At 38.0% G+C, this 14,256-nt stretch overlaps 1 pseudogene; it reads left to right on the plus strand.

Moving 5' to 3' along the window:
- Nucleotides 1-3,730: 3,730 nt before the first annotated feature.
- Nucleotides 3,731-13,966, plus strand: LOC101408198 (large ribosomal subunit protein eL6-like; annotated as a pseudogene).
- Nucleotides 13,967-14,256: the final 290 nt, after the last annotated feature.

Genomic DNA, 14,256 nt, shown 5'->3' on the forward strand with positions numbered 1-14,256 from the left:
GCAAAGTTGTTTCACCACGAATTCACAGAGCGCAGGCTCCAGATTTAAATAGAACAAACTAAGCATTAAGCAGCAAACACGTCTCCTTATAGTGGGTTCGTGGAGTTTGTGGTGGTGTCTTAATGCTGACTGGGAAAGGGACTGGAATAAAATGCTTATTTATCTCTCCTCTGAACATGGAATTTTCTCAGAAGTCAGTTGCTAGGATCCTGGTGGTTAGGGTTGAATTGAAACTCCTGGAAGTAGATGAGGTAATTTCAATAATTTCTGACTATTTTAAAAATCAAAACCTTGGGGTTTGGAAATAATATATTCTATCATGTAAAATGCAAATTCCCACCAAACAGGTTACCTGGCTTCAAGGCACCCAGTGTTATATCCTGAGATGGAAGTTGTCTGCCATAGTGTGGTAGTGACACATGGGTAAAGAACATGAACTCTATTCTTTACGACGACTTTCCTCTTTTTCATTTTCTGTAACTTTATCATTTCCTCCTGCAGGTTCTTTTATCCTTGTGTTGCGTTCTTCCTTTTGTCATATGTTACTTTAGAACAGTGCCTGGCAAACAAAGGACCATGAGCCGTATCTGGCTGCTTGTTGTGTAAATAAAGTTTTACAGGAACACAGCCACATCCCTTTGTTTAAGTCTTGTCTATGGCTGCTTTCCAATTACAATGGCAGAGGCGAAGAGTTGCAGCAGGGACCCCCTGGCCAGCAAAGTCTAAAACATTTGCTATCTGGCCCTTTGCTGAAAATGTTTGTAGACCCCTGCATTAGAACAACAAATTTCCATTGCGAAAGGACAAGTTTCTTTTTGTTTTTTTTTTTTTGAGGAAGATTAGCCCTGAGCTAATATCTATCGCCAATCCTCCTCTTTTTTGCTGAGGAAGATTGGCTTGAGCTAACATCCATGCCCATCTTCCTTTACTTTATATGTGACGCTGCCACAGCATGGCTTGATAAGCAGTGTGTAGGTCCACGCCTGGGATCCGAACCTGCGAACCCTGGGCCCACGAAGCAGAATGCACAAACTCAACGGCTACGCCAATGGGCTGGCCCCAAGGACAAGTTTTATGTGAACAAGTTGGAGGGAAATTCAGTTCGTTCCCCAAATACCATCCTGTTCTCTGGTAATTATTGTATTTTCTGTATCCTATTTCTAAAATTATGAGTATGGACTGTCATATCTATTTACATGTTCATATAATGTTCTCAGTGTCAGGAAATATTAAGTTGCTGAAATCCTAGGTGTGTACATTTTGCTATTGCATGTTCCATGATGTCATCATAAATTAATCTTTAAAAATTTTCCTCCTGATTCCCCCACCTCCATGAAATGGTTAAAGTGTTTGCCTCTGAAGAGAGAGAATGTATATATTTACATATATTTATATTTTTAGTGATTTTCATGTTGTTTTTTATAATCATGTGCACAAATATATTTGTTTTAATACATATTTTGAAATTAATCTTTCTCAAAGAGTTTATTCCAGACCCTGGTCAATGTATTATATCAAGTATAGACTTTCTCTACATTTAGCAAGATACGATATCATGGAAAAATCAGTTTGTAACACAGTAATTTTCACATAAACATTTAAACTTTTCCACATTTAGAATCAACGAGCCTAAGGCAAGAAAATTATAACTCAGTTTAACTAAAGCAAAGATTCTCAGGCATGATCTTTCCCAAACTGTTTTAGAACTTTGTAGAAGTATCCGCCATTTTTGAGGTATTCAATAAGTGTCAAGTGTTTTAGGTATAACATTTCAGTTAATCTCCCTGAAACTCTGTGAGGAGGGTTGGAGATGAGGAGGCTCAGGATCTAGTCAACAAGAGAGTCATGGGCATGTGTAGGGCCTGGGCCTTGCTTGCTCGGCAAGAGCCCACAAGCCCATTGCAACCACGTGCCTGTCTGGCTCCCTTCTGGGCAGGATGACCAGCTGCTGGGATTTGTAACAATCCAGGGCCTGGCCAGCCCAGATCTTACCTTATCTCACTCAAAGAACATCATATCTTAAAGGGACACTGAGCCCTTCCATGTGAGCTACTGTTCTTGGGAACGCTGGTCATACGAGGGACAGCCCCTCTTGGCAAGCATAGCCTCTGTGTAGCCTGCCTATATAAGAAACCTCCCCCCTGCCCACAGTTGCGGGTGCACGTTGCTGTCCAGCCGGCCGCCACTGGACTTCCCAGTAAGTAACTCCCGATAAACCTATATGTCTCTTTCACTGTCCCAGGTCTTTTCTTCGGGTTCTCTGCAACCTATCGAGCGCTGCTCACCCAACTGGGCGGGTGGCCAGACAGCAAGTGTGTTGAGTCTATAGCCCAAGACCTTCCACACCACCCGGTGCTTCTAACTGAAGACAGATCTTCATGGCATGCAGACTTTCAATGCCTCTTGGAGACCAATTTCCCCAGGGATTCAGGGACAGAGAGACTCACACTCTTTCAAAATAGCCCTAGGAGCTTTGATTACTCCACTGAAAACGTAGTTAGTACAAATTGGGTAAAGAGTTGTCATTTTACTTGCCTTAGGTCCATCAGGATGTGGAATCTTGGGGGAAAGATGTCCATTGCAATTCATGAGAGGGAAGAAGGACCCCAGTTAAGCTTTTACTTTCAGAATCTGAAGCACATGTTCAGAGTACTCACCCTTCTATGGCCCAGGGCTGAAGTCAGCAGCGAAGACGCTGCTGCTGTATTATGTAAAGAGTTTCGGTGAGTCCAAGTCATGGAAGCTCGTTCTTACCGGGCTCGGAGGGATCTGAGCGGAAAAAAATGAGGCATACCTTCTGGATCTGCCCTCCTGACACATATGCTTGTGGTTAATTATGCTAAAACTTTATTCTAACCAGGTCGCTTCCCTGCTCACCAACTTTCCAAAAACAAGGAATGAAGTTAAGATGCCTAGTGCCCTCAGGCAAGCATCTCCTTGGCTACATCTTTCACAATTTTTCTTCTTTTTAAAAGAGAGGGAAGGGTGTTTCCTGAAAGTCAAGAGTTTTGAAGTGTGATGGCAGAACTTGTCACCTAAAAGCTAAAAGCTACCAGCGGTTGTGGCTTGTGGTCTTTTTTTTTAAGATGTCTGTCTGAATGAGTCCTTTCTTTAGGTTGATGCAAAATATGATCTCACTCTTCACAAATACTTGCATGATAATAATAAATGTGGCTAGGCAGAATTACTCCTCTTCAGGTTATATTTTTTCTGGGATAGTATTTTCCCTGTGCATTTTAACAGTCTTTGCTATAAATCAAAGAGATCATGCAGATGTGTGTGTGGTGCGTGTGTGTGTGTCTATGTTCTTGTTGCTCACATCCTGCAGGTGATGAGAACCCGAAGGCATAGTACAGCAGAAAGGACATGAGAAAAGAGCCTGACCACAGGATGGAGGTGGGACATAGAAAAGGGGCTGGAGTTGGGAGCTTGCGCTATCCCGGGACTCGGGTGGTCTCCTGGATGGTGTAATTTAAGTTGAAAAACTCTAAAGTGTTCTGGCATCAGAAAGAGAGTAAGATCCAGGTTTTGTGGTGCCTGAACTCATACAATTTGGGAGGCCCTCCTTAAGAAAAAAAGATACAAAACTACAAACATGAAGTTAAGTACAGAGTCTTAGAAAAGGCCTTAAAATCTTAGGTTTCCTTAGCTTCATAGTAAATCTAGTTCTAGTTGGACATTTACATTGTAACCTAATTTTTCTCTTGGGACCAAGTACCCTTGTAGGTAGATGAAGAATATCCCCAGGAGCCTGTCAGACATCCTGGGCGCAGGTAGATCTGAAGGTAGGCCCTAGACTGTTTGAGGGGGGAAATCTGTCTTCTCTCTCAGGTCACTGGAGGCTGGTCCAGACACCAAGGCTCAGACATACTAGAACTCTCCTGGTCATGGAGCTGGGCTGAATCCTGTCACCTGGATCCAAGCAGGCTAGTGCCATGTAAGGATACACGAGGATGCATCCCAGCCTGCAGCTCTGAGAGCAACCACCAAGGGAAGCAGTGGTGACTCGGTACTGATATTCCCTGTCATTATCTTCAAACCTTGAGGAAAGTTGGGAAGAATAGCAGATTAACTTCTGCTCTTCTGTGAAGAATCCAGGGGAGAGCCTGCTCTGCACTTAGGATGTATGGTAAAGGGAGGCACTGTGCATCCTTCTAGGTCTGAATGGGGGTCTCTGAGGCAGCAGCACCCTCCTAGGCCCATGGGAAGCAGAGGCAGGAACAGAACACTTCGGCCAGAGTCGAACTACATGAGAGACCTAATCCTGAGTGGGGAGAAGATGGCACCTTGCAGAAAATAACTGGGGAACATCTTGAAGGGGAAATAAGTTTCTCCTTGGACATATTGGGTCTCAGACTCACCCTATTTTGTGTACTTAACAAATGCATCAAAATTTTTAGGAACAGGTTGGTTTTGCCTGGCGTACGTACAGTCAAAGCAAATAAACACTAAATATCTATCCCTACATTTTCTGTCACTGAGTATTTTCTACCAAGTTCCTTCCTTCTTGCTTGCCATCTGCTCTTCCCCAGTCTATCTACATTTGATGAAAAGAACCTGTCCTGTGAGGTCCACCTCAATTGGCCATAAAATCTGAAAGTCTTCTCTGATTCCTCTAATCACAAATCGTCTTTCTTTTTGAAGCATTTTGTCTTTACTTCTCTCTACGGCCTTCACACTGTCACCTAGAAGTGTGGTTACTTTTGTGCACTGAAATCTCATGGGAAGCCAGAGATAGCCCTAGAACTGAGCTCTCCAGATGGGAACTAAGTTGGGAAACAAAAGGAACCCACACAACTCTGGGTATGGCAGTCATCTTCACTGACCAGCCAAGGCTAACATCGTATAAACTCTGCAGAAAGGAACCTCAACACATTCATCTTGAGCATGCATCATGCCTCAAATACAGGGATCAGGGACCATTAAGCACGTGGTGCCCAGATGGATTGAAGTTTGCCTGGTTGTACAGTGAATGTGTTTCTTAGAGGAAGATACCATCCCCATAGCAAACTAAATGAACTTGGTTACCTATCTATTAATTACACTCTTTCCCTCAGCTCCTCTACTCCCCAGAGCCAAAATCCTTCCATTGAAAACTTTGTCATTAGGTGCTATAACGATGCCTAGTTTCTAGACTCTCATACTCCAATCTCCATCTCACTCTCTGTGTGTCCCTCAGAGTAAGACCCTTGGCACACAGTGGGCTCTCAATAAGTATTGAATAAATAAGTGGCTAGAAACCAGCTGTAATATCCTTCTGCATACACATCATAGATAAGCTAGGAGGGTTTGGGGATTTTTATCCCTTTGGTCTGTATTTTCCCTGAGAGAAGGAGGGGAGTGGTTGTTCTCTGATGCATGACACTCTTCATTTTTTCTATAGGTAAATTGCCTGTTCAAAAAAACCAGAACATAGTTGTACTGAAAACACAACTCTACGGCTCTTCAGAGCTACTTTATTATCTGACCAAATTGATTTTTGTAGAAGAAACTAAAGAATAGAAAATATATATTCAAATATTAAATGAATGTCTTAAATTGAATCAAATTCTTGAAGATGAAAGCTCTGCATCTGGGGTCAGGATGGGGAAAGGGGGAAGGCTTGAATTTTTAACTGATTTGCTGAAGAAAAGTAAAGAGTATGTAGTATGTTGTGAAGAATAATCCTGAATTTGCACGAGCAAGAAAGGTAGGATTTGCCTGCTTCTTTGAACATTAGTTCATATCCTTCGTGTTCATTATACTGTAGACCATTAAGCTATTTTATGGGCAAGAGAGAAGTTCAAGTACAGCACGAGTTGCCAAAAGGATTATGAAGTTCGTTTTGATTGATCAATAATTAACTGTACCTTGTGAAATTACAGGCTTGACTAACTGTGGAACATATTGTAGTGAACAGCCCAAGCTGCCAGAAAGAACAGAGAAGACAGAAGAAAAAGCAATGGAAACCGAAACATCTGTCCTCTTTATGCTGCAAGAGCTGGTAACCAAGATCTCCCTATTTCCTTCTCTATCTAAAGTACAAACAGCATAAAGCAGGGATTGCATTGATATGGGACGCTACAGAAGATGTTTGCTTATAATTATTTCTAGCACTTTTTTGAAGTTCAGGGATAAAACATTTCCCATTATTCATCAAGCTTTTGGAACTCATAGGCCTCTATAATAGGGATTTAGCAGAACAACAAATAGCACACAAGGATACAGATGAAAGGAAGGAATGTGAAGGGATTATTACCATAAAAAAGCAAATGGCTATTTGATGGAATTACAACAATACAGGGAGTCAGAGAGAGATGGAAAAATAATGCTCATTGATAAATACATAGCTGTTTAGCATTAATTTGAATTATGTCATGGCTGTGAAATGAATAATACTTGTCATTTTCTTTTCACACCTAAATATATATATATATTTATCTTTTGAAAGATAACTATTCTGGACTTTGTATTGTCTCAGTGGCTGTCTTGAAAAAGCTACCCACTTTCTTTAGACAATTGATAGTTCTAATTTTTAAAATATTGGTGGAAATTCCCTTTACTAATGTCTGATAGCCTTAGTTTACCCAAAATACATGACTATTTGTATTGCTCATTTATGGCTTACACTTACCTATTTCTAAACAGGTTTTGAATATTGTTTAACATGGACAAATGCTAAATTTTAAAAAAAGCCTAGGACTGACTCTCCCTGTTTCTATTCTGTAATTCCTCTACATACTTTTCCTCCTTGTTAGTGCAAAGAAAAGACAAGTCATCCATAGATAACAGCAATTTTAGCACAAACATGCTTTAAAAATTGCATTTGGCAAATTGTTAAATTCGGCGTGGTCTCAACATAGAAGGGAAGGAAGGTGAAATCACTTTCTAACCACGTATAGCTGAGTCATCCTTTCAATGAGATACTTCAGACCAGGGAATAGATTGCATTTCAAAAAGATATTGAATTAAAATATTTTTCCAGTTACTTTTGATTGGATGAAAGATTTCTATTTATTTTTTAATAAAATAAGAGATTTAAAGAAAAATATACCAGAGAAATCCAAATTAAATGGCAAGACAGGCTCTCCAAGAATCTTCTGTTGTCCCACACTATAAGAACCCACCCACTGTTTGTACTAGTCAGGAGGGATGTTGAAAAATTCAATGGCCCATTCCATTATGAACTCCACTTGCTCTAGGATCTCCTTCAGAGGGCAGGGAGCCGTTCAAAGGCACTAGGCAGATAAGGTCTTTGAGGTTTTGTGTAGTTTTGTTTTTATTTTTGTTTTCTAAACTCTGTGTTATATATAACTCAAATTTTTAGTTTGAAACAGAAATAGTGTACTTGCTGGAGTAGTCAAGCGTGTAAGACTCATGATGGCATAGCATAATAAAATAAAATAAAAGTTTTGCTACTTAGTAGCGGTGTGCTTTAAAGGATTTAGAAAGTTAAATTTGCAGTTTAGGAAAGCACAAAGTTGTAAATTAAGATATATCTGCCACCAATATAGTATTAATAAGTATTAACTCTATAAATCTGCATGATTGTAGTTCTAAACATAAGAACACTTTCTGTTCAGTTTGTGGGGGGAAAAAAGTAAAAAGGGTGAGATACTTTAGGATCCCGGAAGAACTGAGACTTAGAATACCAGATAAGTCAAGAAATACGCGTGTATGAAACAGGATTCCATTTTTTTTTTTTGAACAGAGAAGGCATTTACAGATGGGGAAAAAAAAGATGAAAAGGTATCTAGTCACTTTCTGTGCATATCTCTCCTGAAATTGGAAATAGGAAAAATATTTCAGTTTTATACTGATTTTCTTATGGCTTTTGGAAATTATTTACTTACCTTACACTAAAATAAATACCACAGTAAAGTTTTTGTTTCCTATGATTTAAAGTAAAGTAAATGTTTTATGACCAGGATTTAGTTACATTTGTGACTGCAGATAATTCTTAGAAATGAATATTTCCCTGTTTTGCTATTATATAAAACAAATCTGCAGCATGTTACTTTAAAAATGAAATAAAGCCTGTGTTCATAGTGACAGTCAATAATACTACAGCATAATAATCAATTGCTATTTGTAGCAGCAGGACTAGCAGTGGGGGCAGATCAGTGCAAATTACTGTCACTGTGTGCTGTCATGTATGCAGCCAGCCTGTAGAACCCAAGAAAAATGATGCCCTATTCAATGGAACGAGACAGTACTTAGTCATACCTGTACAATAGCGAAGGAATGCTAGCTGACATCAAATATAACGGGAAAGTGGATATAAATCTAAAACAATGATGGGCAAGAAAAATAAATTAATCCAGCTAAGAGTTCTGCTCCCCAGATTCAAAGTTAAATGCTCATACTTTTTCTACAAGCTGGAAATTGGTGGATTACAGGTGTCTAGGGATCTACAAAAAGATCAGATGGCTTTTTAGTGAACACCAGAGAAGTCTGAGCTGTACTTTACTCCAACATTGCAGGGAGATGACTCTAAAACCAGATATTGAGTGTAAATCACTCGTTATGGCCAATTCTAATGACAAATTTAAATGATAATTTATTTCACATACAAATAAGAAATAAGCAAGAGGGGGAACAACCACGTTTATCAATATCATTGATCATTGAACTATTTTTTAAAAATCTTTTGCATTTTTATATTTAATTCCAAGAAAGAAAGAAAGTCTCTGGTCTATCTTTGGGAAGCCCTTAAATCTTTTAGCAAATTAAGAAGGTAATTTTGAAGCTAGAACTACTGGCCTTCTACCTTAGTCTCTTTGATGAATCAGTCCACTTGCCTTCTCATTGCAGACAGATAATACAGAGTAATGGGAGAGAGAGAGGAAAGAGGTACTTTCAAATCTACAAAAGAAACCAAATTGAGCAAACGGACAACATCCTAATCCCTCTGTTTCTAACACTCCCCAGTAGTTAATTAAGTTTGCAGAGAGCTATATTAACTCATACAGGAGACAAATGCTTCAAATATTACCTTGAACGGGATCAGGCCCAGCTACATAATTTACTGCACCTCGTGTTAAATGATTCTGTGGTGCCCCTTGTTCAAAAATAATTAAGAATTTCAAGACCACAACAGCAGACTGTTAAACCCAGTGCAGGCCCTTCTAAGTGTGGGGCCTCTTGTGGCTACACAGGTCTTATTCCATGAAGCCAGCCCTCAGTGGGATAGTTTATCTTGCTATGCTTCCACCTGGCTACAAACACTAGCCTAGTTTGGTTTATGTTACTTAATCAACTCTCGACAAATCGATCTCTAAAACAAGGGTTGCAGACTGATGGCCTGCAGGCTGAAGTCGGTCCAGAGACATATTTTGTTCAGCCTGATAGGTGACTATTATGGGTCAAGACTGAGTGACAGCTGAGCCCTTTGGATGAGACTTCCTCTCTGGGTCCCCATTATCTCTTATTCTTTTACAATGAGCTGTTTTCACCCCTTACATTACCTGCCTAGACCCTGTTAACATTTGAGTTTGCCACCCATAAAATGGTAATGAAAATTTTTAGCCAGCATTCTCTGCTCCTACTAGCAGTACAAATAATAGCAGTAAAAGCATCATGCTGATAAAGCTACATGAATCTTAAGAAAATGTTAGTTAAAGCACAAATAAGTTAATAGTATTGATGAGCATATTCTGTAAACTATGCACTCAGGAAAAATTTGCATTAACTCAGTACCACCTTTAATGAAAACCTGTTAGGAAGAAATACCACTCTCCACTTTCCTTGTTTACTTCACTGATCTAGATGGAAAAGCATCAAAAATTCACCTACCAATATGCTGAGCCATTTACAATTCTAAAATCACTTTAAAAGCAACTAAGAAACACCAAGGGGGAGGGCAAGAGAAACTCAAGTACAATTAAAAGAAGTTGAAATGACCCTCAGAAGCAAACTGTGATGAATGAGAAATAGTAACTCACTTCCCAAGTAAAATGACTTTATCAACTATGCCTAAAATATGTACATTATTTAGAAATGTGACAATTCACTTGATTGTTAAACATGCTGGCTGGCGATAAATTGAAGGTTCCCAAAAGGGACCAAATGACCTGAAAAATAATGCATCTACGATCTAAGAAAATGTTTCTGCCAAGTACGACAATGCTTTGAGTTCAGTATAGTGATTTCCTTATTGATAGTCATGTTATTAATGGCTTAAAAATATAACTCTGTCTTATAACTCCATCATGAGAAGAATCCAACTGCAAACCCGATGTGCATTTTTATTGGTTTCAGCTTGCTAGACTATTTTCAAGATAGAAAAGTTGTGCCAATTTAATTGTGATTAGACTTAACTTCTGGGCTAAGCTCACATACAAGAAGATGAACAAATCCTAGAACATTTTTTGTAAGTCATCATATTTGACTATTCCTTGATCTTCCCAACTAATGAAATGAAGAACTTAATAGAAACTTTTGGTCTCTGCTGTATTTTACTAATAAAAGCTGTTCGCCTTGTTTGAATCATTTGGAAAAAAGAATACAGGTGGCAATACCCTGTGTCACAGTCAGCCACTGTTTCTGAGATATCAGGTCTATATAACTTCATGTTACAGTGTTTTTGTTTTTTTTTTCTTAGTTCTACCTCTATACCCAAACCTTTAATTTCATTCAAAGAAATACTCGCCATGTAAGCCATCATGGAGTAGAAATATCTTCAGGAGATTGCTTTTAAAATATTATTGGTGTTTACCCGGCAGAGAACAGTAAGGCTACTGTTACCATTATTATAATTTTCCTGAAGATGTCCCTACTTAGTGATGAAAACTGTAAGGACTTTGGCTGTTTCTGTTTCAAATATTCACCACAGAGCTCAAATATTAAACTAGGTTTGTGGGAGGTGGGATTGTTTTTAACAAAATAAATTTAAGGTGGAGCACAATGTGTCACAGAAAATGTTTCCCAGGGAGACATCTGTCTCACGAGGGTGTGATTCACTTGGCCCAGGGAGACTATAAAGCTAGCACCACTAGCCCAGCGTCTAGTTTGTTTGCTCCTCTTGAAGTAGTCTAGGTATTATCTACTCTCTTTTCTTGATTGTCAATTTTCTACGTTGATCTCCTTTCAAAATTGGTGATTTCTATTTCATGTTTTCTGTAGTATCCACACATGCCTTAAGTAAGAAATATGGCTTATGGAAACATGACTAAGACTTGGGCTTGACAACAGTGGATTAGCACTAAATGGAAACATGCTTTGCACACATTCTATCACTATGTAGAACCATTTGGAACAAAATGGGCCAGGGATGAGGCTAACTTTGCAACTCTGTAGTTGACTAACCTGCACAAATTCACGTTCCTGGTAAGTGTCAGGGCAAAGATTTGCAGCTGTGCTCAAAGGCTCCAGCTCTTTCCACTGGGCCATGTTGTCTTTCTTCGCGTTCTATGGGAGATAGACCTCTGTGCTTTAAAAGCCTATCAATAAACAACCCAGATGACATCTTTGAGGACTTTTTAGCTTGTGTTGGAGGCAAAGTTTATAGAATTGGGAATTCAAAATAAAAATGGCTGCCCTTTCCCTCATGACTCCAAAACAAAATTAAAACGAATCATTTTTGAATTCTAGATTGGCAAGAAAGAAGCAAATACCTTATAAACAAGTTGATAACAGGGATATTTTGAAGTGTCTTTCCCATGGTATCAAAGAATCTATTCAGATTGCATGTACTGTTCTTGCCTGAAGTTGAAATTTAGTAGAAACTTCTGAATCATAAAATAAATACCAACCTTTGTTTTTTATATTTTTAGTGTTATCTTTTCAGTATTAAGTATTATTTGTCTAATTTAAACAAATTAATTAAATTAATTAATTTAAGTTTAATTCTTTGAAAACCAGTTATTCATTCAACAAATGTGTGTGAAGGGATAGTATACATACAACAATGAATGACAAATGTCCTCTCCTCAGTTTGCTTATAATGATTAATAAAGTACCTGTGTAATATTACTCAGTTAACTAAAATAAAATACTCAGTTAATTATGTAGTTCTGTTCCTAAAACCTTCTGGGTACATGGTAGTATAGAGCATTAAAAATAGCACATATGGAGAAAAAAGACTCACATTTAGGTATGTTAAATAGCAGGTACAAATATCAATCTCATGATTACCTCATATATGTAGTTTCTTTTTTGTGTGTGTATTTATAAAAATAAAATGCAAACAGTGTTATAACAACTTTGTCAATTAACTAATTTTACAATCTGCAATTTCATCACCAACTTTCCAAAGTAATATAAACACTAATTATTTTGCTGCCCTTTCTGTATTTTCCACAAATTCCCATGTGAAATAAATAACAGTGTATTCCACTCCATCATTCATTGGTAATCCTATTCCTTATAAATAGAGAGAAAAAAAGAACCCTAGCAAAGCCCATTTAGTTTATGTGGCATGTATATGACAAAGAACATATCGAGATTTTTATTAAAATAGAAGCTCGCATTGAATGTTTGCTAGCAATGCTGACAGTATGCTCACAACTGTTGGTTCCAAAAAACATTGTGAAGAATTTTAATGATCTAAATTGTAAGAAAGGCACTAACATTAACTAAAGGTGGTGAAAAATCTCTGGTTCTAATTTGCAAACTACCCCCCCGCCCCTTTTTTTTTATCATTTCCTTTCCTTACATTGGATTTTGTCACATGGATAGGTAAAGCCTAATGGGAAAATGTGAGACTGATTGGGTAGCAGTAATATAAAATAAAGTGAATAGATCTAAGAGTCAAGATTTAACTAAACAAAATATGCTTAACTTGTATTTTTTACTAAGAAGAAGAAAACTAAATGGAAACCATTTTATTGATTGTATTATACTATTATTAGTATAGTATTATACTAAAAACCTATCAGTAAACAACTCAGATGACATCTTTGAGGACTACAGAAACTACGTATGAGATAATCATGAGATTGATATTTGTACCTGCTATTTAACACACCTAAATGTGAGTCTTTTTTATCCACATGTGCTATTTTTAATGCTCTATACTACCACGTATCCAGAAGATTTTAGGAACAGGACTAATTATACTATTTAAAATTCTCATTATTCAGAATTGCAAAAAGAAAGAGAAAAGATTGTCAAAAGTTGCATTGCGCTCTCCTGTCTTGAAAGATGGTGGTAAAAAAGGTGGAAAAACAGACACTAAGGAGAAGAAACCTAAACTGAAGAAAGGCTGGTACCAGTGGCAAGGTTAAGAAGAAAAACCTCAGGACCAAAATATTCAAGAAAAGGGAAGTTCCACTACAGCTGAAACTTTGCCTTAGAGGAATTGGCAGGTATTCCAGATCCAAGGAAAGCCGTGTGCAAGAGAGAGTGTTCAGCAGTTAAATCCAGGATTGAAAAGAAGACGGAAATGGTTCTTGCTACTATCACAAGCCAGATGGTAGTGACAAGAATGGTGGTACCCATGTGTTTAAACTTGACGATATGCTTAGTTATTATCCTACTGAAGATGTGTCTCAAAAGCTGTTGAGCAACTGCAAAAACCTTTCATCAGCATATGAAAAACCTGAGAGATAGTGTCACTTCCAGGACCATTCTGTTCATCCCCACTGGTCACCACAGGGGCAAGAAGTTGGTTTTCCTGAACCAGCCGAAGCAGGTTGCTACTTGTGATCAAAGCTTTGGTCCTCAATTTAGTTTCTCTGTGTTGAACACAAAAGAAATTTGTCATTGCCACTTCCACTGAAATTTATGTGAGAATCTCCATACATCTCATTGATGTCTACTTCAAGGAGAAGCTGCATAAGCCCAGCCACCAAGAAGATGAGATGTTTGACACAGGGAAGGCGAAAAACCAGGTTACAGAGCAATGCAAGATCCATCAGAAAGCTATAGACTCTCAATACATGTCAAAAATCAAAGCTGTTCTTCAGCTTACCGCTATCTGTGTTCCATGTTCTCTCTCACAAATGGAGATTGGTGCTCTAATATTCTAACAAAGAACTCTAATTAAAATAACTGAAACGCTAAAAATATAGTATTGCTTTAAAAGCCATTCATATCAGCATATGTTTTCAGTTTAATTCTATCATCTTGAGATTTTGGTACATAGAGCAAATGGTACATTTGAACAAAAATAAAATTTCATGACAGCCAATTTTTCAAAATCTTTTATCTTAAAATTAGATAACATTTTTGTCATTGACAAGTTTAATTCTGTATGCAAATCGTAACTAACAGGTAATGCATGATTGTTGCTTGTAAAGTAAATATCCAGTACTAATAATCACTTAGTTTTATTTT

The sequence above is a fragment of the Ceratotherium simum genome, chromosome 9 (genome assembly GCF_057802395.1).
Source record: "Ceratotherium simum simum isolate JZ-2026a chromosome 9, ASM5780239v1, whole genome shotgun sequence".
In the NCBI taxonomy this organism is placed as follows: Eukaryota; Metazoa; Chordata; class Mammalia; order Perissodactyla; family Rhinocerotidae; genus Ceratotherium; species Ceratotherium simum.